The sequence below is a fragment of the Pleurodeles waltl genome, chromosome 1_1 (genome assembly GCF_031143425.1).
Source record: "Pleurodeles waltl isolate 20211129_DDA chromosome 1_1, aPleWal1.hap1.20221129, whole genome shotgun sequence".
Classification (NCBI taxonomy): domain Eukaryota; kingdom Metazoa; phylum Chordata; class Amphibia; order Caudata; family Salamandridae; genus Pleurodeles; species Pleurodeles waltl.
Genome location: NC_090436.1, coordinates 640,828,940 through 640,852,189, shown reverse-complemented (window position 1 = coordinate 640,852,189; position 23,250 = coordinate 640,828,940).

Below are 23,250 nucleotides of genomic sequence, written 5' to 3'. Positions count from 1 at the left end.
ACACAGTGGCACTCAATGACATACCTGCATGACATACACACCAATACCCACATGACACCTTATGACATAACTCACAGCACCTCACAGCAGATATCACTCCATAGAGGTCAACTTTGCATAAACAAAATATCAGAGATTAAAAAAAAGAATCATTCTTCTTCCACTAAAGAAAATCCAAAGTCAGCTGACACTCTAGAGCAGTGGTCTTCAAACTATTTAATGCTGCGCACACCCCACCAGTGGACAAAAAAATCGGGCCCCCCTTAAAATTTTTCACAATTATTTTATTAAACTGCCCATGTTTAAATATGTATAGACTTATTTAAACATTGCAATTAAGTTCTGTTTTCAATTTAAAATTGCAATCAAATACATGATTGCCAAAGATATTATTCTGGTCAGGCAGGCTTTACTAATGTGTAAAAGTATCCACAGTGTGATTATTAGAAATGGGGTGAGGGGTTTGAGGAATATCTAAAGTTCCTTCCTCTTAGAAATGGGGTCTCTAGTTGGCAGTCGGTTTGCACCCTGTCCAAGTAGGGACCCTCACTCTAGTCCGGATAAGGGAGATACCCGCTGAGATAACCCCTGCTCACCCCCTTGGTAGCTTGGCACGAGCAGTCAGGGTTATCTCAGAAGCAATGTGTAAAGCATTTGCACATAACACACAGTAATAAATGAAAACACTACAAAAGGACACCACACCAGTTTTAGAAAAATAGCCAATATTTATCTATATAAAACAAGACCAAATACGATAAAAAAAAACACCATATAGCAATAAATATATGAATTCTGCAAGATTTACTCAAGAATACACTTCCATGAAGTTGATAGCTCCACCTGCGGCTATCACAGCGTTGTGATCAACAAAACCAACAGTTCAGGCCGGCCGCGGTGCCGCGGCCACGGTGTCAGGAATACCCGCAAATAGTACCTTTGGATTTGCAGGGCATTGTGATCCTCACGATGAGATCCAGAGAGCAGCGCTGCTGGTGTTGCAGATCGAACTCCAGGCTGATGAAGTCAGGAGCACTGGCGTGGATGGCATCAGGGCTGCGGTGCAGAGCGGGACGATGCGACATGCAGTGCCCACTGGTCACGGTGCAGCGACGGAGTACAGCGCCGTCGGTGAGACCACGGCTGTGGTGTGCAGAGGGGCGGTGTGACGTGCGGTGTCACCAGGTCACGGTGCAGGCAGTGGCGTCGTCATTGCTGAAGCGCTGTTGTCAGTAGGCATAAGCCGGCGGTGCAGGATGGAAAGAATCCTTCGTGACCCTCACAAGCAGTGTCCAGAGGCCATGGTGCGGGGTAGGATGCCTGGCGACAACACTGGAGTCGATGGTGCTGGTGTCGGTGGACCGGGGCTGCGATGCGGGACGGTGCTTCGTGTTCCTCACAAGTGGTGTCCACAGGCCTTGGTGAAGGCACGGCTTCGGTGTCAGCAGGAGCAGCATCGTCGCAGATGCCCAGGCTGCGATGTGAGCAGGTGATGCCGGAGTGCGGGGCCCACAGGTCACGGTGCGAGCAGCGACTCAGTGAAGTCATCCAATGACCGCATCGGTAAGACCAGGGTCACGGTGTGAAGTGGGGCAGTGCGGCTCCGTGCAGCATCGGCAGGTCTCGATGCAGGCTACACCCCAGCTCCCTTTGTGTCACTGCCTAGAGGAGAGGTGTAAACAGCCCAACTGTCAAACTGGCACAGATGGGGAATCCACAAACAGGCAGAGTCACGGAATGATTTAAACATGAAAATGCCTACTTTCTAAAAGTAGCATTTTCAAACTCACAATCCAAAAACCAACTTCATTAAAAAAAAAAAAAATTAAATTGTGAGTTCAGAGACCCTAAACTCCAAATTCCTATCTGCTCTCAAAGAGAATCTGCGCTTTAAAATTATTTAAAGTCAGCCTGTAGGAAGTTGGCTCTGTATGCACTATTTCAAAGTAAGAAATAGCATGCACAGAGTCCAAGGGTTCCCCTTAGAGGTAAGATAGTGGCAAAAAGAGATAATTCTAATGCTCTATTTTGTGGTAGTCAAGCAGTAGGCTTATCATAGGGTAGTGTTAAGCATTTGTTGTACACACACAGGCAATAAATGAGGAACACAGACTCAAAGACAATTCCAGGTCAATAGGTTTTTATATAGAAAAATATATTTTCTTAGTTTATTTTAAGAACCACAGGTTCAAGATTTACAATCAATACTTCAAATGAAAGGTACTTCACTTAGGTATCATAGGAACTTTGAATCAGCAAAATAGCATGTACAGTTTTGGCAAAAATGGCAATAAGCTATGTTAAAACTAGACAGTGCAAATTTCAACAGTTCCTGGGGGAGGTAAGTATTTGTTAGTTTTGCAGGTAAGTAAACCTCCTACAGGGTTCAAAGTTGGGTCCAAAGTAGCCCACCGTTGGGGGTTCAGGGCAACCCCAAAGTTACCACACCAGCAGCTCAGGGCCGGTCAGGTGCAGAGGTCAAAGTGGTGACCAAAACGCTTAGGCTTCAATGGAGAAGGGGGTGCCCCGGTTCCAGTCTGCCAGCAGGTAAGTCCCCTCGACTTCGGAGGGCAGACCAGGGGAGTTTTGTAGGGCACCGGGGGGACACAAGTCAGCACAAAAAGTACACCCTCAGCGGCAGGGGGGCGGCCGGGTGCAGAGTGCAAACAGGCGTCGGGTTTGCAATAGATTTCAATGGGAGACCCAGGGGTCTCTTCAGCGAAGCAGGCAGGCAAGGGGGGGGGGCTCCTCGGGGTAGCCACCACCTGGGCAAGGGAGAAGGCCACCTGGGGGTCGCTCCTGCTCTTGAGGTCGGATCCTTCAGGTCCTGGGGGCTGCGGGTGCAGTGTCTTTACCAGGCGCCGGGTTCTTGGAAGCAGGCAGTCGCGGTCAGGGGGAGCCTCTGGATTCCCTCTGCAGGCGTCACTGTGGGGGCTCAGGGGGGTCAACTCTGGCTACTCACAGGCTCGCAGTCGCTGGGAAGTCTTCCCTGTAGTGTTGTTTCTCCGCAGGTCGAGCCGGGGGCGTCGGGTGCAGAGTGGAAAGTCTCACGCTTCCGTCTGGAAACATGGAGTCCTTTTAAAGTTGTTTCTTTGTTGCAAATTTTGGTTTCTTTGGAACAGGGCCGCTGTCCTCGGGAGTTCTTGGTCCTTTTATATGCAGGGTAGTCCTCTGAGGCTTCAGAGGTCGCTGGACCCCTGGGGGACGCGTCGCTGTTGCAGTTTTTCTTGAAGTAGGGAGACAGGCCAGTGGGGCTGGGGCCAAAGCAGTTGGTGTCTCAGTCTTCTCTGCAGGGCTTTCAGGTCAGCAGTCCTTCTTTGTCTTCAGGTTGCAGGAATCTGTTTTCCTATGTTCTGGGGGCCCCTAAATACTCAATGTAGGGGTGTGTTTAGGTCTGGGAGGTTAGTAGCCAATGGCTATTAGCCCGAGGGTGGCTACACCCTCTTTGTGCCTCCTCCCTGAGGGTAGGGGGGCACATCCCTAATCCTATTGGGGGAATCCTCCATCTGCAAGATGGAGGATTTCTAAAAGTCAGAGTCACCTCAGCTCAGGGCACCTTAGGGGTTGTCCTGACTGGCCAGTGACTCCTCCTTGTTTTTCTCAGTATCTCCCCTGGACTTGCCGTCAAAAGTGTCCAGGGGGCGGGCATCTCCACTAGCTGGAGTGCCCTGGGGCATTGTAACACGAAGCCTGAGCCTTTGAGGCTCACTGCTAGGTGTTACAGTTCCTGCAGGGGGGAGGTGTTAAGCACCTCCACCCAGAGCAGGCTTTTGTTTCTGTCCTCAGAGAGCACAAAGGCCCTCACCACATGGGGTCAGAAACTCGTCTCTCAGCAGCAGGCTGGCCCAGACCAGTCAGTCCTGCACTGAACAATTGGGTAAAATACAGGGGGCATCTCTAAGATGCCCTCTGTGTGCATTTTTTTATAAATCCAACAATGGAATCAGTGTGGGTTTATTATTCTGAGAAGTTTGATGCCAAACTTCCCAGTATTCAGTGTAGCCATTATGGAGCTGTGGAGTTCGTTTTTGACAGACTCCCAGACCATATACTCTGATGGCTACCCTGCACTTACAATGTCTAAGGTTTTGCTTAGACACTGTAGGGGCATAGTGCTCATGCACCTATGCCCTCACCTATGGTATAGTTCACCCTGCCTTAGGGCTGTAAGGCCCGCTAGAGGGGTGACTTACCTATGCCACAGGCAGTGTGAGGTTGGCATGGCACCCTGAGAGGAGTGGCATGTCGACTTAGTCATTTTCTCCCCACCAACACACACAAGCTGGCAAGCAGTGTGTCTGTGCTGAGTGAGGGGTCCCTAGGGTTGCATAAGACATGCTTCAGCCCTTAGAGACCTTCCCTGGCATCAGGGCCCTTGGTACCAGGGGTACCAGTTACAAGGGACTTACCTGGGTTCCAGGGTTGTGCCAATTGTGGAGACAATGGTACATTTTAGGTGAAAGAACACTGGTGCTGGGGCCTGGTTAGCAGTCAGCATCAGTATCAGGCAAAAAGTGAGGGGTAATTGCTACAGGGAGCCATTTCCTTACACAGCCCCCATGTTAACCTATGAGAGAGATAGGCCTTGCAACAGTGAAGCCCGAATTTGGCAGTATTTCACTGTTAGGACATGTAAAACACACCAGTACATATCCTACCTTTTAAATACACTGCACCCTGCCGATGGGGCTACCTAGGGCCTACCTTAGGGGTGCCTTACATGTACAAAAAGGGAAGGTTTGGGCCTGGCAAGTGTACAATTGGCAGTTTAAAACTGCACACACTGACAATGCAGTGGCAGGTCTGAGCCATGTTAACAGTGCTACTAATGTGAGTGGCACAACCAGTGCTGCAGGCCCACTAGAAACATTTGATTTACAGGTCCTGGGCACCTCTAGTACACTGTACTATGGACTTACCAGTAAATCAAATATGCCAATCATGGATAAACCAATCACCAATACCATTTACATAGAGAGCACTTGCACTTTAGCACTGATCAGCAGTGGTAAAGTGTGCAGAGCCAATAACCAGCAAAAACAGAGTCCAGTATACCATAAAAACAGGAGGTCAGAAGGCAAAAAGACAGGGGAGACATGCCAAAAAGCTGCCAGGTCTAACATTTTCCTTTTGACACCTCCTCCCAGCCAGGATATAAATCACAAAAGATGTTTGCGATGGCCCATTACAGAGTGGCTTACTGCCGCTCACTAAACAAAACACTGTTATCAGTATAATCCTTCTTTTGCCCAGAGCCTGGCACCCCTCCTAGAATTACTTTGGGCCCCTTTAGGAGGGGCTTGCCCCCAGTTTGAAGACCCCTTCTCTAGAGGAAAAGGGAAATAAGGTCTTCCTGGCACTATCACACATACAACGTAAAATATCAACCAGCAGGAAATCACCCCAGTTAGCACGGTCTGCTGCCCTGCCCAAAAGGAGTAACCGAACGCCAATTTCTGTTAGTACACTCTCACAACTCAAGTTAATAAGTTCCTATCTTGGTGTGGCTAATGCCTTGTCATGAGGTAACACCTTAACAGACAAGTCAGCACCTCATTATAACTTAATATCTACCCCGGGATCTTGGATTATGACAAATCCGATACCAAGTTTCAACTGTTTTCAGCAGGTGAGTTTATCTTCATACGCACAAGCAATACGCCCAAAAAAAATAACTTCTCAGCTAAACATGGAGCCCTCTTGGACCCAAATTTGACACCACACCACAAAACATACCCTAACGCATCCAAGACCTCAAACACCGCAAATCTTTACAACTCACAATGAAAAATGTATAACTCTACGTGTACTCACATTCTCAGGACACTGCAACTGCTTCATGTTCATGGGAACACCGTCAATACTATGGAATTTTGATTGGGTCCGGAGGAGATTTTACAGATCTTTGGAGCAAATACCAGCTCCCTAAAGCTCAATGGAAACCATCCTCTCTGCTACCAGTTTTAGTACAGCACTATGCACCATGCAAATTTCTGGTGTAAGCTCAAGTACCGGCTGCACTCAGGTGGATGTACCGTTAGTTCAGACTGAGGCTTGCACAACAAGCAATCCAATTACATAATGTGAAGTACGTTTGGTCCCACAAAGATGTCAGAGAGTATTGCATTTGCAAACTATGAAGGTTTTATTAAAAGAATAGTAAAGTTACAAATTCCAATCATTAAATAAGTTGGAAGTCAATAGCCATAACATGCATTTATTAATATAACTCAAAGCAATTCAAAATAATAAATGCAAAGACAAACTGTTATGAAGTTCTCTCAAAATAAATCAAGGTAGACTTTTTTCCTGTGAAGGGGAAATCCCTGTTCAGCTAAGATAGAGAAAAGTTGTAAAATTTTGGAAAGCTCAGGCAGAAGTTGTCTGCATAGAATGCCTCTGAAAGGCAGAATATATAAATCAAATAAAGCTTGGTCTAGCAAGCAGGGAAGGCATCTGCCCGTGAGTCAGTATAACTCCTTTGGGCATTGGAAGAATATCTGTTCTGAGCTAGACAGGCATCTCTATCTAAAGGAATTAGAACAGAAACTGCAGGTAAACGCTGCACCTACATTCTTAATAACAATGGCCTTTAAAATTATCAGTAACGTACATTTTCAGAACAGCCAACCAATCAAGTGAAAATAGGAATTGGACAGTTCCAATCTCATTAAAATATAAAAAAAACCATCTGCTAAGCAGGCTCCAACTGTGACCATGATAAGACAAAGGGGCTAGTCACCCTTGCAGGTGCAGCTGAAAGGCTTCATTCAGTTAAGAAAATCCTCCACACTCTCGAAGAACAAAACGTTCCTCTCTAAATAAAAAACGAGAAAAATATGCATTACAGTTTTTAAACGTTGCTTAGGCTTGCCTACAAAAAATACATGTCTATATTTTACAAGCAAGGTAATCAACTATCGTGTTGATTTTAAAACGTAGCCCTAAATTAAATGCGTAAAAATACACTTACAAATGACATGTGACTGTTAAAAACATTTCTTTCAAAGGTGTCACAACACTGAGTATTACCTTACCTATTTCAAACTTGACAACTCGATATTGATATGATAGTGGGTTGCTGATAGCACTGTCAAGCCTGGTGAAAAGGATTTACGATAGATTAAAGAGAGTCCGAGGGCGACTTTACCCTGGATGCCCCTAAAATCCTCTGCATTTTTCACTTGGCAGATATGCTTGTTATGGCTTTTGGTACAATGAACCTCAGCATGCTCCTTGCTGCTGGATGGGCCTAGTATATATAGATCGGAAAGGTGTGTCGTATTTGCGACTTCTGTGTAGTCAAAGAGCTAACTGTAATGATCACCGATAGATACTCAACCGATGGCTGGCCTCGATATAGCTCTCCTGCTACTAAGGTTTTTATTAACGTTTTTTAAGTAAGGGCCAGATTCTGAAAACTGACAAGTTTTAAATGTTGGAATTGTGATCCTGGCGTGTTACCATACTTCTGAAAAAGGGTTCTGATTTTTATGGATTTAAAATAGGTTCCCAGGAGTTACATAGAAAATACAGTAGGGATCTCTTGACATGCTTCCAACACATAGAGACATCTACCTACTTAGTAGTAATATAAATATGCTGTAGCACTTGTAATTATTTTTCTCCATATAAAAATATTTTCGTGTGTCCTTTGCAGGCAGCAGTGGTTTCTTCTCGAGGCTGGGGGAGCGTCACACCTCCACCGGCTTCAAGCCGCAAAGGCAAAAATAAAATGGCATGGAAATATTTCATTCACATTTTATTTTTACAGGTGCAGCACACACCAGACAAGAGACCTGCTAGGCGTGTCCACTCTTGCCGATTGGTAGCACAGGACTGGAGCAGGGGCTTGCCTGGTTGCTCCAAAGTGCGCACCTTACTTTGGCCGGCTGTTTTGCGCCGGCCAAAGTGACATGCACACTTTGAAGCTCTCCACTCTGTCTTAAGACAGCTGGGTGGAGACCAAGCACAGGGCTCTAGGGCCTGAAGGAGCATCTAGTCAGACCACTCCATCCAAACCAGGGGCTTCTCTCATGCTGGTTAACAGCATGAGAACAGCATCTGGATTGGTTAGCGCAGCTCTTCTGGTATTGGAGAAGGAGAAGAGCACCGAGGAGGATGCACAGCCCGTGGGTAAGTGCAGTTTTTTATTTTAAATGTTTAATGCATGTGTGTGTAATGCGTGTAAGTGTGTAATGTGTGTAAGTGTGTAATGCATGTAAGTGTAATAGTTATGTTTACTTTGTAGTTAGGATTATGGTTTTATTTGGGCTTTTGGAGAGAGGGGTGGTTTACTTTGGGGTTTTGTAGGGAGGGAGATTTTTTTTTTGGGGGGGAAGTGGTGGATCACTTCACTTGCACTGCCACTTTTAAAGGGTACAAGCCGCGCCTGTTTGCAGGAGGTATATGCGTGCTCACAAACACACAACTTTGTGGGTGTTCAGCAGGACACATCACCCGGAAATACCCACAATCCTCCGTCTAATTCTAAACGTGATAATGCAGCGTTAAAGTCAATCAGTTCTGCTTCTCTGAATCAGGAAATGGAAGGACAATCGTAAAATGAAGTGTGGTTGCGCCTTAACTCAAAGAAGGATTTACATATCTAATGACTGCACTCGGATAACACATTACTGGAGCAATCTGATCCCTGACAGTAACACCGGTCTCAAGAGACTGACATTCACTCTATTCTATTGAGAGACCAAATCTGAAGCTAGATTCAACACACAGGAAGAACCAATGCTGGAAATTAGTTACAGCTCATAAAAACACGTGCATACAAATTATTACAAAAATACAGCACTAGTTGGTGCTGCTCCAAACAAACGCAGTAACATAAAGGGGTTTTGAAAGCAAGTTTATGTATCCCACTGAGGTACAAAAGCTGCCTGTGCTAGGGTACTTAAAAAAATAGTACTTGTAATCCACACCTTTGCCTGGCGTTTTATAGTTACCCTGCAATGCGTCAACCACTCATCGCCTCAACTGTACATAATTGGCAGCTCTTCAGAAGTTCTGGGATATAAAACAAAGCAGATCAGAATTTCCATGTGAAGACTAAGGTTTCTACCGCAAAGGGCGTTAAAAGTTCACTGTACCAACTTGTACTATAACCCTGAAAACATGAGAATATTGCTCCACATCTGAATACAACAGTTTGCAAAATATTTATCTGCAATACTCCATCGAGGGTTCCTTCTGTGTCTCTTCTACAAGCAGATAATAACAGTAATACTAATTAGAATTGTTTTTTTATTATAATAATTTATTTTGATATAGCACTCCATACCAAACGTCTGCCATTTCAAGCACTGCAACTAATAGGTGTTACTATCACTCAATTGAAGGTACTCAATGTACCCACTCAGAAGGATGGAAGGCTGAGATCGCCTTGCTGGGATTCAAACTGATGAGCTATAGACCACCGCATGTCCCTGCAGGGTGGCGAGCTTTCCTGGACTAGCAGGTTGGTTCCTGGTGCCCATATTCATATAACAGTGGCCAGTGATCATGGTAAAACTGTTCCACTAGATCATATTATTGGCTTGTCTCGCATATAGATTCCCCACCAGCAGTTCAACCAGAAGTATTTACAGGTTCTCTGCTATGTCTCTCATTGGGCTCAAGCTTACCTACTAAGAATTATGTGTTTCTTAGATAGGCCTATTTCACCCCTCACCCTTGTAACACCAATAAAAAAGACCCGTCACTTTTAACTTCAAGATGGGGAAATGGGTTGCTCAGTGCCAGCAGCATTGATACGTGAGAAATGAAGGGGACGTAGGCTGACTAAAATATCACTTTTCCAGACCAGTTCACTACAGAGTAGAAAAACTGTAGCTGCAGGATTAGTGCAAATGTCATCCCCATATGCACTTGTCGTCCTCTCTTTTTTTCTCTACAGGTTTGAGAATTAAGGTCTAATGGTAAAGAACCAGCTACCCCATTCCACTATTTTTGTGGGTTTTATGCTACGTACCAGGAAACCCACATTTTAGGAACTGACCACATTACAAATCTGATGCTCAACAAAGGTGCAAGGGCTACAGGGGGGGCTGCACTGCTCTTGGCAATGGCAGTGCAGGGGTCCTCCTCTCCAGCATCCTCGCAATGGACAGTGAACATTGCAAGGATGCTGGTGCATCCTGCGGCGGCAGCATTGTCGCTGGACAAGTGTGGCAGCAATCTCCCCTTCGGAAGTTAGGCCGACAGTTCAAACCATCTGGCAAACTCCGAATCAGGCTCATAGTCTCTAACTGCCGACAAAATTCCTTCTGGTCAGTCCTGCAACCCCTAGCTCCTTAGATTTTAGTAACCAGGTCTCTCTCAAGCTAGACATCCTGTAGGGTTTGGTCCTCTATGGTCTGCGAGGACTTCTTGATGTGAGGAGACCTTCTGTTTTTAGGTCCATAAAACAGGTAAACAGGAGGCCGACTACTTGGCCTTTGTAGGGCAGTCCCAATCCCTGGGTGCAAACAGGAGTCAGGAGCCCTTAAGTTTTTGTGCAAGTCCTTTTCTTCCAGTAGAAGTCAGGAGTCTTCTTCTAGCAGGACATACTTCAGATAGAGTCTTTCCAGTTCCCGGAATGATCTGAGGAGGTGGTGTTTGAGGTATCTGATTTATGAAGTGCAGCAGCCAGTAACTGGCAACTGTAGAAATTCTATCATCCAATCCTAACTAAATTCTCACAGTCCCTCCACCTCTTTTGCAGTACTTCCTCTTTGTTTTATAATAAAATTATCCAACAGATCCGTTTTCAAGGTGGGAGAACCCAGCTGACAACAGGCAGGCCAATATTCAGCTCATCAGTCATGCCTCCCTAATTAGTTAAGCTCTTCTCCCATCTGACAAGGGCAAAACTGGTTCTCCCTCTTCAATGTGTTTGGAACCAGACTACCTGGGAGTGTCCTGGGAATGCATAGAAACCCTGCCTGGCACCTCCAAGAAAAAGATGAAATACTAAAGCTATTCTTTGTTCTGTCAACTGTTCCTGTACGCTCTCAGGTAGCTAATCCCTCAGTTAACACTCATTTGCTCTTCCTGGGGAGACAGAATATTTTCACCTGACCCACAAGCTCTGGATATGTGATGAGGGTCAGACTGGCCAGTTCTGGCTTAGGCGGTGCAGAGTAAATTTTTACAAAGTCACATCTGATTTCACCATTGATTCAGATGAGGTAGGAAATAACATTGAAACATTTTTCTAGCATTGTGGACATTGTAATCCCATATAGGCTTGTTTAAGGAAAGGTGTAACAAGGCCTAAACAGTGAAACAACTTTTGGGCTTTATTTCATGGTGAGAGCATACTAATCTCAACGTGTAATGTGCCCTAGTTTTATAAATTAGCCCCGGTCTTGTGAGTTTACTAGGCTCACTTCAGGGGTGATTTCACATAGGTCTGTAAATAGGCTTTTTCTACGTGACAACGGCACTTTTTCTTGCCATGGCTCACCGCAGTGCATTTGACCTGCAGCCCAGCTGTAGTTGTACTCTTGGTGTGCCTATAGTTTTGTCCTATATGTGGGTGGTGTAAATACACTTATCCCACAGATGACACAACTTCTACACATAGGTGTAAAAATGAAACTGGTGAGATCAGGAAATGTAATATTAAAAAAGAAAATATATAGCAGAGGCGCAGTTACAGATAGAGTGAAAGTGAAGGGAAACTGAAGGGACAAGCGAGTGGTATGAAATATAGCGTGCAACTGGAAGCAAATTATGAATGTCTGTGTACATACACTCCACACTGTGTACCAGGTGACTGAACGATATCGTGAAAGACAAGAACCACTGTGAATTTAAAAGAACTATAAAACATGAACAGAGAATGTAGCAGAAAAGGGAGATAGTGTGGGCATAAAGAAAGAGTAAAATGGCATGAAGATAGAAGGGTTGTGGAAGAGGAAATGTGAGACACAAGAATCAAAGAAAACGTTGCGCTGACAGTTTAATGTTGATTAACATGGTTAGAGATCTAGGCAGTGACAGGAATGTTGCATAAATACGATAAAGAAAAATAATGCGAAGGTGTGCTATGAGAGAAGATTTGGTTATCAGTGCAGTTAGAGAGAGCTATGGAGCAGTAAACAAACATAATTTGAAGGCACTTGCACTTTTAACCTCTAACAAGAAGAGCTCAGGCTGCTTTGAGAATTGTTTTAATAAACCTTATGTTCGATCATTATGATATTCATAGTAACATGATGTTTTGTAGTGTTTTTTATCGATATAGCATTTTTATTTATAGTTAATCTCTGTATCGTGTGGTGCTCTGAGCAGTTCTTGTATTCGTTGCTTGTGTTGTTTAAATGTTTTTTGATAAACGAGAGACTAAAAATGTGTATTAAAACTGAACACTGTTACCTGATAGTTTTTTAGGAGAAAAGCCTAAGAAATTAAGGAGGAACTGAGTAGGAGTCTGCTTCCCCACAACGTACCAGAGACTGATTTTTGTTTTACGGAACAGAGATCCACAGAATGACATACAGGATAGTTATATATATATATATATATATATATATATATATATATATATATATACAGTGCTTTAAATGGAAAAATGAAAGTGCCGGTACTCTGTATCAGAGTACCTGCTTGTTTCTAAGAAGTGCCAGTACTCTCCAATTGAAAGTATTAAGTTTTTCTTGAGATGTGCCGGTACTATCTCTCTCAAAATAAAAAAGTCCCGGTACACAGTACCAGACAGTACCGGCCCATTTAAAGCACTGTGTGTGTGTGTGTATATATATATATATATATATATATATATATATATATATATATATATATATATATATATATATATATATATATATATATATATATATATTCACACTAAGTGCTTGGAGTCATGCAAAGTGCATCTCAAGTGATCTTTCACAAGATGATGATGACAACACTGAGCTATGAAGAATGTCCAGTGCTTCATCAATGGCCGTAAGGTTGCAGTCTTTATGCCAATTTGAAGAGCATTTATAAGGTATTTCAATGGAACCTTCCACCATTATGGCTAATGAAACTGATACCCCTCGCTCACCGAATAATCTCCACATCTACTTTTGTCTACAAACTGAGCACTAAGTAGATCCAAAGATTAATTGTCTTCAAGGCTAAAATACCTGGGTGGTTCTCTATTTACTGATGGACTGTAGCGATGACATTCCAGAGAAGGAGCTACAGGTCGGCCTTGTTCATCTCCCTTTACACATGGATCTGAAACGTTGGCAGACTAGCAGGTTGGAGGCCCTCAGGGATCATTTATGCATGCCTCTCTTCAAGTATAATATGGTACTGCGGAGAGGGAAAGCACTTCAGCAGGATCCTTTCGTCATAATGCTTTGTTAGATCACGCACTGCGAATCAAGTACTTTATCAATGCATCAAAATGTATCTGTCCTCCATTTGGTTCCTCCACTTGTGCTCTAATGTACACTTTTGGACTGTAACTTTAATGGTGGGGAAAACAATTTCTTTTTGCATTTCTACATATTTAGATACACCATTTTTTTAAGCTAAAGAATCCAATAGCATCAAAGTACGTGTTTTAAATATCCACAGAAGAGAAGGATGTCTCAATGGCCCCCGGCTCAATGGCATGGATAGTAAAACTTTCACATTGGCTATACCTCCATAGCCAAGCATCTGTGTTGCAGTAGGACTGTCGTTTGTGGTGAACAGATTGAGACCTACTTTGTATGACTTGTTCACGTTAGGGAGGAGGATACACAAAGAGACATATTTGGAAAGTGTCTGCCCAATTACTGAGGAAATGTGTTTGAATGAGCATTGCAAAGAGTGTGAATGTTGAAAAGAGTTTGACTGTAGCATGCATGTTGCCATGGTGTTACACAGGGTGTGCATGCTCGAAACTGTTGCAAAGAACTTGCACGTTGAGACATTTCCCAGAGTTAAAACACTGTGAATGACGGTGGGATTGTGTGTGTCAGCGTGTTTCCACATTCCAAGTGGATAGGATGGTGCCTAAACTGAGTAATGCCACACTGTGGAGAGAGCCTGCATGTATATTTTCTACTAATTAATGTTGTCCTGTCTCTGTGCTTAACCAGATGCTGAGCAAGCCACATTTAGCTCCTTTTGGGATGTTATCAGTAACCTGTTGCTAGCACGCCTGGTCCTTAGTAAGTAAACTTACATGGAGACGCGTACAGGCCGATGAACCTTCTGGATCGCATGGAGTATCCTAGCCATGTGGTGACCAATGTATATCAATAATCAATACACAATCAATAACCACTGAGGAAAAACATTAATCATTTGTCAATAGTATCAATCATTCATGAATGATCACAACTCAATATGCGTTTTAACAATTTTTATTTACCTATTGGTTACAATTCTAATGCATAAGGTTAACTCAAACTTTATTCAATCAGCTCAGAATTAATTCATTAGTGATCACCAATAACATAATCTGATCACAACTTGAGAAAATATATGCTCAAATGCTTCCACATAAGTCAACAAAGATGAATATATCAACATTAATAGCAGGGTTCAGCATTCAGTTTGTCAATCATTTGTCACTGTCAACGTCACCCAAAGGAACCTCACCTAACCCAGATTAGCACTGGCATGTGGGACTTCATCGAAAACAATTTAGAACATGAATTTGGAAAACATCTAGCTAGGAGGAAAAACTAAACAGCGCAGTTAATATCTAGAAAGAAAGGCACAAAAGTTAACAGTCACATTGTCATAGCTACCTATCCACGAAATGGATCAGCAACAAAGTCAGTCTTCGTCTTCAGGTCATCAATCGATCAGCAACGCATCAGGCTCTCAAGAACATGAGCCCAGTGACAGAATCTCGCATCTCTTCTCCCCAATATTGAAGGTCTTGTCCAATGTCTGCCCCTCAGATCTGCCTCAATTCTGAAAATCTCGCCCTTGGTCATAACATTTTATTAAGGTTACCAAGTCCATCCCCCTAATTCCCTCTTGGTCAATTAGTCTCCGGATATGACTCTACCCAATAAAATTAATTTTGCAAATCTATGAATTCTAATATTACGCTGTTCTCAGTTTGTTGATTAGTTCACTGTACAATGTCCTCATCATCCGGCTCATCAGGTATCGAAAATGTTGCATCTTCTCCTCCAGTCAGTGTCTCTATTGTTCGAGTCCTGGGAAAGTACATCTCGTCTGTTTTACACCAAATTTGTTACATTCCTAGTTCCATCATCTCCTGTCCGTTGGTTCACTGCAGAACGTTCTAGCTAAGCAGACTTTATTAACATAAGCAGTTCAGGGACAGTTCAACATCACAGCTTCTCTACAGTGCACGTTTTTTCTGCTTCTGCATGAGGCCTGGCAAAACTAGGCCATAACTTTGGCCAAGTTAACTCTATGATATAATGCAAAACATAAGTTATACATCTCACTATGACATATTACTGCAATATTATTACACATTTTCATTATTTCACACATTTTTTGTCATTTTTAATTTGTGAGTCTTGGTGACCACTCTCCCTGGGCACATTTTCAAACGTGCACATTAATTTCTCTACGTTTAATTTTTCCATCATTTTCTTGTTAATCAAAACACATAAACATTCATCAATAATTTCCAATTAACATATCTGCTTCAACACTGTCTATGTTGAAACTGTGAAGTACAGTATTGAAAGCCACAAAAGTCTGCTTGCATTTCTGCAGCAAGGTTCATTATTGCAGTTACCCAGAGTATTCACGTTTGGCATTCAACGTGCCCATGTTGACCATCATATACTTGTTCGGAAGAAGGCTGCCCAGACTATAATGTGTTTGGTCTGAAGTTGTTCATAAAGTTTATTTTTTCTAAGCAGTTCTCCACGCATGAATGCCTGGATGGTGGCTACACAGGGCATGAATTGATGCATGAGGGATACCCAAAGTGTACATGCTTGGGATTAGGGGTGTCAGAGCATGCATACTTGACAGGACATTTTGAGAAAGGAGGTTGCTTGACTTTTAAAAATTGAGTAGGTTGGTCTGCAGAGGACTGGTATATTACCCGAAACATTAGACTGCAGTGTGAATAGTACTAACAATATTCTCTAACCCACTTGTGAATAGTACTAACAATATGTTCTAACCCACTTATTCTTTTAGTCCATGTCTAGCGATGCACACTATCTCCTCATTTCTTTTCAGCATCTGTATATTTTCCTTTTACCCGTATCATTTTCAGGACAACCCTTAGGCACAATAGTGCTTTGGTCACATCTTCTGAACGTTGCGTGGTATTAAGTTAGTGAAACACTATTAGTCCATGTGACATGCCTATTACAAAAACTGGTCTCACTCATATTTATTCTGGTATCAATATTTACATTCCTCTTCACACTACTCTAAACCAAATTCAAAAAGCTGATTCAGCTACTTTTTGCACACTTAAAGAGTACTTAGTGGTGCAAAAAAGCATTTTGTGATTGTTAACACCACAATATCATTATCAACAGCAGAATTCAACGACTATAAATTGCACTTATGGAACTGGAAAATGTACTAGCATGGCTCATGTTCCATCAACAGTGACTTAGGGAAGTGAAGATACAAGGGGCATTTATGGGTGAAGGCAAAAAGGTGGACACCCCTAAAATTGTAAATTTGTGCATATTCACTTTAATTCAAATCAGCTTTATTGTCTCAGTGAGAACCTTAAAATTAAGTCAAACAAACTTGTTAGGACCAGAGAGACAACCCTTTATTATATGTTTAAGAAAATTTCAAAAAATTAAAAAGATGATAACAATCCCTTGAACTTGTAGGAGCATAAATGTATAACAAATCATCTTATCAGTGAACATAACACAAATACATTTACTGTGTGCCATCTTTAACATTGAACAACAGAAAATTAAATGTGTTAAATCCTGGATCCTTTCCTTGCACAGGGCACAAACATACACATTGTCTCAAATTATATCAGACCATCAGCCGGCAATAATTTTCAAGTTATTCCCCTTTGTCCCAGTCCATTCCTAAAAGAAAGAAATGCCTTTGAATATTTTGTTCTGTATTCACACATATTCCTGCGACTCAGTGAATATTGCAGAGTCTGCTTCCATTTTTCAGAGTGTGAGATCTCCACAAAAGGTACCCCTCACGACAAAACTAGAATGAATAATCCTTGTCTTTACTTTGATGCCCAATATGTGGTAAATCAGAGAGATTTTGGGAAATTACTATTCCAACGTAAATATAGCGCGGAACCTTTTTCAGTTCTTCAGTCCCTAATTTTCACCTAAAGGCAACTTTTTACTGTCTGTTTGACAAAATCATTATTTTGCTTTTAGTAGCCTATTGTTTGCTCCTGTAAGGTTTTTCCTGCCTTTTGTTAACTAATTACTGACTGGGAGAAGCAGGAGAACAATGCAAAGTAGCTTCCACAAACTTCTGGCAGTGAAAAGTTAACCTTCTGAAAGTTACTTTTACCTAATGTTTGTTATCAATCTGCCTTCCCCATTGGATTAGATTTGTAATAGCTGTAGGAAAGTGCCCCTTTTTGACATGGTCATCCCCGCTTTTTGCCTGTTAATTGATGGTAATGTTGACTGAAAGTGCACTGGATTCCTACTATCCAGATTCCCTAGTGCCAGATCTCCTTCCCTGAAACTGTGCAATTGGTTCTGAATAGGTAATACCTTTGGCACCCCTTAAGACCCTAGTAAATGGTACAGCTGGTGCCTAGGGCTTGGGTACCAGGGAGGGTCTCCAAGGGCTGCAGCATGTATTATATCACCCACAGGAACCCCTCACCTAGCACATGCAGATGGCCATTGTGAGCTGCGTGACATGGTGCAGCTAGAAGGGAAAACATGACATGGTACACAGACTGTGTGCCATGTCCCCTAACACTGCATGCAATATATGTAAGTCACTCCTACAGCAGGCCTTACAGTCCTAGGGCAGGGTGCTTTATGTCACATGTGAGGACATATCTGCACAAGCAGATATGTCCCTGCTATGTCTTTATCGATTCTTAGACAAAGTACATCTGCTGGACAAGGGTCAATACGATCTTCTCAGCTACACGATGGCTTCACTGAAAATAGGGATCTTTGGTATCAAACATCTTGTATTAATAAACACCCACTGATGCCAGTGATGGATTTATTAATACATGCACCCAGAGGACACCTTACAGGTACCCTCTGAAAACTCTACCATTTACCTGTGTGCTGGCTGACTAGTTTTAACTGGCCTGCCACCAACAGACAGGTTTCTGGCCCCCAAGGGTGAAAGCCTTTGCTCTCAGATGGACAGGAACGTAGACTGCTCTGGCAGGGGTGTTAGCACACTCCTTCCAACAGGATGACCTGCAAATCTGCATTGCAAGGCAGGGGGCTTCAAAGAAGCCTGTTGCCCTTAGCATGCAGATCTGGCTTCCCTCAGAAGGGAGATGCTGACCCCCCTGTCCCAGGGCTCATTTGGTACTTGGACAGATGGGAAAATTATTAGTCAGAGAGTTTTGTCACTCCTCAAGTCGATCCCACCCGTAAGGTGAACTGCCTGATGTGGATACAACATTTAGAAATCTGCCATCTTAGGGATGGCCGAATTGGGAACTCTGGGAAAAAGTTTAACCCACTTCCCCTAGGAGGTGGTCATATAGGGGGCGTAGTGACCCCAGGGGCAAGTAGCCCATTAACCTATACCCCCCTAAACACCCCTAAATTCAGTATTAACGGGAGCCCATAGCACCAGGAAATCAGATCCTCTTGACCTGAAGTAGAAGAAGAAGGACACTCCAGAGACACAAAAAGCAAGAACTGAAGATCTGTGACTGACTCGGCACCAGCCCTGCCAGCCTGCTTGCTAACTTTGCAATTGCAAGAAAGACATCTTGTGCTCCAGCTGCTGAAATGTCCAAAAGCCCGGGAAGAACGGCTAGCCTTCACCCCAGCACAAGAAACTCCCATGGAGTATTCTACTGCATCCCTGCAGGCACCCTAAGAGTTAAGAGGACTCCAGAGTGCCAAACATGACACCAGAAAGCACCGCTGCACCCTTACCCCCTAGCCCGAGTTGAAGTGGGACAACAGTACCAGTGCATTTAACTCTGAATTCACCTTTGCACCTGGCCGCTCCAGTTCCACCAGGTGTGACCTGATGGTGTGGCATTGAACCCTGCCCCATTCTCACCTCAGTCTGGAAGAATGGCCATGTAAGTCCTTGTTGAGTACCTGTTTGCCATATTTGTTTTTCCTCCTCAGGATAACATTGCAGCTTCAGAAAACTGCGCTGTGTCAACTTTACAAAGCTGAAATTCTATTGCAAAACGTACTTACCTGATTGTATTGATTCTGGTGTCTAAACATATATTAAGATACCTGCTATTTGTGTATATTAGTGTGGATCTCCTTAATGAGTCATAATGTCTCATTTATTAACTGTGTGCCTATGGTGAATGTCTAACACTCCTCTCTAATAAGCCTAAGACTGCTTGACCATACTACCCACTATGGGAGCACCTTGGGATTGCTAGAGCAAGCCCCTGTCCACTAGTAAAGGAAACCCTGGATGCTCTGCACAGTATATTTAATTTTGCTATACTTTATAAAGAGTCCGCTTTCTACAGTAACTAATAAAACTTTTTTTTTTTTTTTTTCTAGCTATCCCTTTATCGAGATACAGTATTATTACTATTATACTTTGCACTCTGGTGTTATACATAAGACAGCTAGGCCTGACATAGTGAAAATAGCTTCTGAATCACAGCCACTGTAAGGACATGTTAACATTAAATTTATACATAACCTACTTTTAAATACCATGCACCCTGCCTTTTGCTGCAAAAGGCCCATATAGGGGTGACTTAATAATATTTAAAAGGAAAGAAAAGTTTTGATACGTATTTTGACAAGTCAAATTACAGTTTTTACACTGTTACATTCAGGCTACAACCGTAGGCCTAAAGCCATGTTCGCAGTGCCATTGCAGTGGATGACACAATACATGCTGAAGTCCATTAGTAGCATTGAATTTACAGGTCCTGGGTATACTTTTTACAATATATGCAACAGCAACTCCTCTGTTGTGGCGGAGGAGCCTTGCCCCACTGCTGACAGTCAGCAGAGGCAAATGTGAAAAATAAAATGATACTAAAACAATTTTATTATCATTTTATTTGTTACTGTGCCAACTGAGTTTTAGGGTGTGGCGGGCCATCCTCAGCCTCTGGGAAGAGGAGTGGTGGTCACTGTAAGTGTTGGTTTGGCCGGTTGTCTTAGGAAGGCCAAACCAACATGCGCTTAGCATTTCTCCAACCCAAGCTGTGTTGCACAGCTGAGTGGAGAACAGACAGAGGCTCCCAGACCCTGTCTGAGCCCAAACGAGGCCACTTAGACCAATACCTGCGCTGCTCTCATGCTGGGTAATAGTATTCCCAGTATGAGAACAATGTCTGGATTGGCACCTGGGAGCCTGGCAGTGTGGACTGCTGGGAGTTGGGGATCGGGACAGGAGCTGAGGAGCAAGGCAGAGCCCGTTAAGTACTATTTTATATTTGTTTTCATTATTTCTTCCGTGGTTTATTTGTATTTCCCTTGCCCAGCCCCACCACTTGGCATTGAGAGCAACCACCACTGCATATACTAGGACTTACAAGCACGTTAAATGTGGCAATTAGGAGTATGTTATTTCAACCATGTTAAAAGGGGAAGAAGAGCCTTGATACTCTAATGGGGGATTACTGCGCTAAACAAATCAACATAAACTAACGTAAGCGAGTATTTTTAAGAAGTATTTTTTGACTATGTAAATAGTGCATCTTAGCCACATTGCAACCCTTTTGGGGGTCATGTAAAAAATGATTACATCCTCTAGGTGCTTTCTTTAAGACCCATTCCGGGGCCGTATGGGTACCTGTCAGCGCTGCCCGCTCTCCCCCTGCTTACTCCTTGTGATGGATCCCTTAGCAGCATTATTGTGCCAGAAGGATCAGATTGAGGGGATCCCCACGTCAGTTGCTCGATCAATACACAAATGACATCTTACTCACCCTGTCAGCCCCACCCTTTTCCATTCCTGTGGTGCTAGGGACCATTGACGCCTTCGTGCCAATCTCTAGCTACATGGTGAACTGGCCATGCCGCTTTCCAGGATCACCGCTTGCACCGCCATCACCGGCTATCCATTCCAGTGATAAAATTCTCATCTTGAGTATCTAGGTGTCCTTGTCAACAGGGGCCAAGAGCACATGGTGGTAGACAACTAGGACCCCCTCATTGGAAACATGCGAATGGCCTTCACGAAATGTTCCCATCTGAACCTCTCTCAAAAGCTGTCAAAATGGTTACTCTCCCCCAATTCACTTATGTGTTGGACATGCTTCCCCAATTAATACCCCCCTTCGAACATCCATCACATAAATAAAACTTTATATGGGATTCAACAAGACCTCACCTGGCGATCTGGAAGCTCATCACCAATAGATCGGCAGGGGGCCTGGGCCTACCGTCTGTGGAGCATTACTGCTTGGCTTTCACTTGGCACCACTGGCATACTTCACCCCCGGGTCCAAGACTACTCCCTTTCTGGGTCACAATAGAATGAAGGCTCCAGGAGGGTCCGGAGGGAATGCAGGCTCTCTCTATTCCTGGCCCTGCTAATGCCAAATCTCCAACCTCATGCTGCAGGCCCATTAGCTCCTTTCAGTGAATGCCCAACTCCATGACAAAGCCCCCCTTTGGAACAATACTGTTCTCACCTCATAGGAGGGGCCATGATTGACTGGGGTCCCTGGCGCAGAGCTAGGATTCTAACCCTCACCCATCTGGTCTCCGGTTGTGAACTCAACTTCTCTGAGGTCCTGTGGGATGAATCTGGCCTTCCGCACTCCCAGCAATGGTGCTTTAAGCAACTGCGTCACTGCCTGCTGAGCAAACTGAGTCCTCTGCCCTGGCACATTTCATGTTCTACAGTACTCACCTACTTTAAGTCCTGGATCTATTGAAGGGCATGATGTCCAGACTCTACAGCCTTCTGGTTCATCACCTCTACTCCCAGCCACAGCTGGCCATCCTCAGGGTGACCTGGCAGGTTCGCCTGCAGGTGGACTAGGAGGAGGAGGATTGGGCTGAGCTACTGGAGGGCCTGGACAGGGAAGTCCAGAAGGCCCAGATGAAGCTCACTCTTTTTTCAGATACTGGCACTGGACCCCGGTGCTGCTTCAGGCCAGGGGTTTTCTCCCCCACTCTGCCTGGTGGAGACGCAATTATGCACCCTGTGATACTGTTCATATCTTACTGGACTGCCCACCATTTGTCCCGTTTGGGTGGCAGTGGTATCAATGCTCTGGCAAGCTGTGGACCTGCCCTCACCACTCCCGGACCCCTCATCGTCCTCCATGACTTGGAGGACCTTTCCCATGTGACCTACCACACCCACAGCCTAATCGTCACCCCCTCATGACTGCCAATATCTGTATCCTGCGTCACTGGTGCTCCCCATACCTGCTGTCATATGAGGAATCGCTCACAGCGATGTACAAGTCCACAACTTATGAGAAGATTATTCACAGTTTAATGGAGACGGCTGACCTTTGCCTTCTCACTTGGAACCCCTTTTCCAGAGCGATCCCCTCCCTCCATGGCATACCTGGCCGGGTCCTTGACCTTCACCTTGGTTCTCGATTCCTCACTATCTCCGACCCCCAGCCTGTTGTTGGATTCATCCTTCCTCCCCCCCATCCTTCCCTATTGAACTAACACTCAGGCCCCTCCTAACCAGTCCAGCACTCCCCGTCCCTGTCCCTTCTCGCCTACCCCCCGTTTTATGATTCTCATCTTCCCACTTTTTTCCTATTTCTCAATTTCTTTTCTCTCCTTCCCCTTACATCTGCAGACCCTCCCCCCCCTCTCTCTTTCATTTGGTTACATGTTCGTAATATTTGGCTACAGTACAAATTTCGCACGTTTTCTAAGTAGTTTACTCTTGGCAATAAAAATAATTGCTACAAAAAAATCATCACACCATATATCAGTGTATTTATATGGTAAGAATCTAAACTTGGGGAAATGTAATATTTCTAAAGCTTAACGGAAAATCATATACATGGGAATCAAGTCCTGGCAAAGCCAATAGGGCTTGTCTTTTGGACTATTAATTTTATCAGTGCAGCTTGCCGATGCTGCGCAGCATCTGCAAAATGCTAAAAGCTTTCCTGCCAATGATGCATACCATCTGAAAAAAATATGAGCAATGATCATGTGGTATGTTGTGTGCTGTTTG